The 4,308-nt window shown below is 42.9% G+C and overlaps 1 pseudogene; it reads right to left on the bottom strand.

The window, feature by feature from the left end:
- Positions 1–1,918: 1,918 nt before the first annotated feature.
- LOC116101331 lies at positions 1,919–4,308 on the bottom strand (annotated as a pseudogene).

Raw genomic sequence — 4,308 nt, 5'->3', positions numbered from 1 at the left:
AGAGAGAGAAAGAGAGAGAGAGAACTTACCAGTGAGTTTCTATGTTTCAGAACCATATGATCTGTTGCAGAAAGCAAATGAGTACTAGTATGAAACATATATGGGTTCAAATCCTGGTTCTATTACATTCTGATTGTGAGCCATGGGGATTTCATATCTTTTGGAAATGTAATCTTAAACTATAAAATAAAACCTTTTTATCTATGTTTTAAGCTTGTGGGGATTAATTTGAATATATGAACCACTTGGTATGAGGTTCTCCATAGCTGTAATTCTAACTTGAAGCATGTTGACTGAAAAAGATATTTTTGATTTTATTTATGTGAGATTTCCAGCATGTTCAGAGGCCTCTCTTCTCTCTCATGCTTGCCTGTTCAGACTACACCATGACCATCATCTTCTCCAGCATCATGGCTGCCATCACTCCACAGCTCTAGTGAATATAAAAATAGGTGAAAATATCAGCGTGCCTTGAAATTCACCAAAGGGTTTAAATATGTTAAGGTTGGGATTGATTGTATTTTATGTAAGGGAATTTGATCATTGTTATATATAAAATATCCACTTCTTCATCTAGCAGGTGGGTCATATGAGACAACATAGTCACCATCTATAGAGCACCAGGTGTCTGAGCTGAATGCATGAACAGAGAATAAATACAATTGGATCATGTTGATAATGTCAAAATAAGTGCTATATAACTAAATGTTCTGATTCTAGGTCCTTTAGAGCTTTTACCCCTCATCAGTTGTCTGGCTTTAAATCTGACAAACTCAGTTGTCTAGCTTTACATCTCATTAACTATGATGATTTCTAAACTAATAATTCCAGCTTAGTCTTTTCCTTTGATATCCACATTCATATATTCAACTCTTTCTTTTTCGTAACTAAATTCTATCCTTGGCAATTTCATGTATTACATATTGATTGCTTTCATCTCCATTTTTGTTTTAAGTTTAAAAATTTAAAAAAAAAACCCACACGTATGGGTGTTTTTGCCTACATGTGTGTCTGTGCACCATGTACATGCCTCGTGTCCACAGAGGCCAAAAGAGGGTGTCAGATCCCCTAGAATTGGCATTACAGATTGTGCGGGCTGAGAACTGAACCCAAGGGTTCTATAAGAGTGGCTAGTATTCTTAACTGCTGAGCCATCTCTCCAGCATCTCACCCCTTATTATATCCTGCCATCTCTCACATTTCAGTCCTTTTCCCATGCCCAGGGCTACTTGTGTTCATCAGTTCGGAACTACCATGGAGTGTGGTGGGCTCAGCAGAGTACATGGCTGAGAAAGGTAGGGAGAGAGTCATCACTGTTTCTGTTAGAGTAAACCATCTCTTGGCATCTCCCTTTTTGTGTCTTGCAGGCATTTCAGAATAGATATGTCTACATTAGAAAGGATAGCTTAGGTTACACTATGTAACAAATCATAAAATTTCAGGGGAATTAGCAAAAGAAATGTCACTGCTATTTTTTTCTAGAATTACGCTTGTGGCAATAGGAAGTATTCTTTGTCTAGTGGCTGCTGTAGCAGTCTTCTTCCTGGTGCTAAAATGATAGACTAAGAGTTATAGCAGTTCTTTCCCCCCACATTGTGAGTCAGCATCTTGCTATGTAGCCCAAATTCTTGAACTCACCATGAAGGCTGGGCTGGCCTCAAATTTGCAATCTTGAGTGCTGGGGGATTACAGCTACTATGCCTGACTTCATGTTAACTTTTATTTATTTATTTTTTAATTTATTTTTTTCTATGACCAAGATCATTTAATAGTGACACTCCGCTGTCCAATTCGGTGCTTAGGCCACCCACTGCACCCAAGAGGATGCTGGACTGCAGGAAAGGCACAACAGGAAAGGCACCTGGACTCATCCTCCAAGCCACCAACAGCAGTTTATAAACCTGGGATGGCAGGGCTCTCAGGGAAGCAGGCCTGCTCTCATCTAGAAGGCCAGGCCATTCCTCGGGTGGCTTGCTTGTTGATTTCTCTGTGTCATTCTTTGGTTATAATTTCCTCTAAAACCTCAACATCTTCGTTGATGAGCCTTGTGTGTCCTGTCTTTGAGTCCACCACATTTTGAATTACCCTCTGAGGAGCATCCACGACTGCCTTCTCCTTGCCTCTCCTCTTCAGCTCCTCTTCCTCTTCCTCCTCCCCATTTTCCTCCTCCTCTTCCTCTCCCTCCCCTCCCCCTCCCCCTCCCCTTCCCCCTCCTCTTCCCCTTTCTCCTTCCCCTCCTCCTCCTCCTCCTCTTCCTCCTCCTCCTCCTTCTTGTCCTCCTCGTCCTCCTCCCCCTCTTCCTTCTCCCCCTTCTCCTCCTTCTCCTCCTCTTCTTCCTCCTCCTCCTCCTCTCCCTTCCTCTTCTTCCTCTTCTTCTTCTTATCCTTGTGCTTCCCTCACTTCTTTGGCCGTCACTGGAGGATGAGGACGAGGCGGAGCTAGAAGACCTGGACGAGGAGGAAGAAGAGCTGGATTTTGATGTTATCCGAGCCTTGGGCTTGCTTCTCTCCTCAACACCGGAGGTGCTGCTGGCCTTGTGACCTTGGGATTTGGAGGCTGAATAATTCCTCGAAGCATCCTTACTACTCTACTTACTTCGCTTTTCTGACCCTTGCTGACCATGGAACCAACCTCAACTTCTCAAGCTCTTGTGAGAGCAATATGAGCCTTAGCGAGGTGGGCTAGAGACTGAAAGAAAAGCGCTTAACCTGTGACTCTTCTTGAACACATCCACAGAGGTGAATCCAAACTCAGCGCCAAGGAGGCCTGATCCTGGGGCTCCTAGTACCCATTCTCTTGCACCAGGGAACGGTGGCAGCGGGGCCAGTTCTCCCAGTCTATGTTAACTTTTAATAGTTCAAATGTTTTCTTAGCTGAGTTGTTGGTTTCATTGGCAAGATATGTTTATTAGATTCCTAGGAGTCCTCTCATGGTTTGATTCCACTGTGTGCCAATGTCTTCTACAGACACAATTCTTAACTTTTCTCTTTTTCCCTCTTGATAGCCTCTGTGTTTACCTCGGTAGCTTACTAGAGGATAATTTAGAGGAATAATGATTTATTGAGACCTTTGCTGTTAATTGCCTCATATGAATTATTTATTGGGCACCACACTCTTAAACCTCTCCCTAAGGTATTTTATTTAACTAAGAAGTTTGGTTAGGATAGTTTTGTTTGAAGCTTTGAAAAAAAGAACTTACTGTGAATGGGAAAGGTCCACCTGGCTTTTGCCAGGGTCGGAGATGAATCAGCACAGCAAGCCAAGAACTGTGTGCAGAACAGTCAGATTCTCCCAGGGCTTGCCGAGTGATTTCCAGAAAGACAACAGCCTTGCCCATGCCTTCGTTTTAGTTTCAAGAAGTGCATTTTAGACTCCTGACCTGCAGAACTGGAAGAATGTAAAGACGTATTGTTTCAAGCCACTAAGTCTTGAATCCACCTTGTTTCCTGCTGAGAAAGTGACCAATTGTTTCTATATGTTTTCTGCCCAGTTCTTATTTGGCTACTTCAGAAATGTAGCTATTACCAGTCTCCCCCCACCCCCCTCAACATAGCCTCTGCTAGTGCTGTGAGTTTAGGAGCCAGGTGGTCTGATCTCACAGGACACCCCCGAACCAACCGTCTCTCTATTGCCATTAAGCTCTCTTCAATTTCTGTCATAACTTGGCAACTATTAAAATCTCTCACCATCAACTGGTTATTCATTCACTTACTTCCAGCCATGAACAGGGTGAGAAATTACAGAACACACATTCCTGTTAACCTCCAGCCTTGTAGGATAAAAGTTCCTGGGAAGTTTTGAAAGACTTTGTAATCTTGCCTCTAGATGGGGCCACATGACTGGGTATCATCAAGAAGTACAGGCAGAGGCAGAGGTAATTAACATGTGTCTTTTTCACATTAATGGGGTGTCCTGCAGATTCTTTGTGACCTCTGGAGGAAGACAGCAGTACTTAAAGTGAAAGGGTTTTAGAAGTCCATCAGGGGCTCTCAAACTCACCTGTCCTTGTTTAAGGCTGGTTACTTGTGGCTGTGCTATTGTTTTTTGAAGTGCCAAGAAGTGTTATTTCATGAATAGGAATTTTGAAGGACAGGGCAGTTGTATTGTGGGCACCTTAACACTGCCCACAGACAGAGCTGTTATTGTGTGTTTCATCAAGTGCACTGCTGGGCTAGTCAAAATGGTCTTAATATTCATCTTTTACCTGATAGCCTGGAATTGCAGATCATGGATGACACACATATCTCATGGGGAGAGAATGCAGCTTTACCCTATGGATACCTGAACATGGCTCTCAAATTCACCCAT

This window comes from Mastomys coucha, unplaced genomic scaffold (genome assembly GCF_008632895.1).
Source record: "Mastomys coucha isolate ucsf_1 unplaced genomic scaffold, UCSF_Mcou_1 pScaffold21, whole genome shotgun sequence".
Classification (NCBI taxonomy): Eukaryota; Metazoa; Chordata; class Mammalia; order Rodentia; family Muridae; genus Mastomys; species Mastomys coucha.
This window is presented reverse-complemented; position numbering and strand designations above follow the sequence as displayed.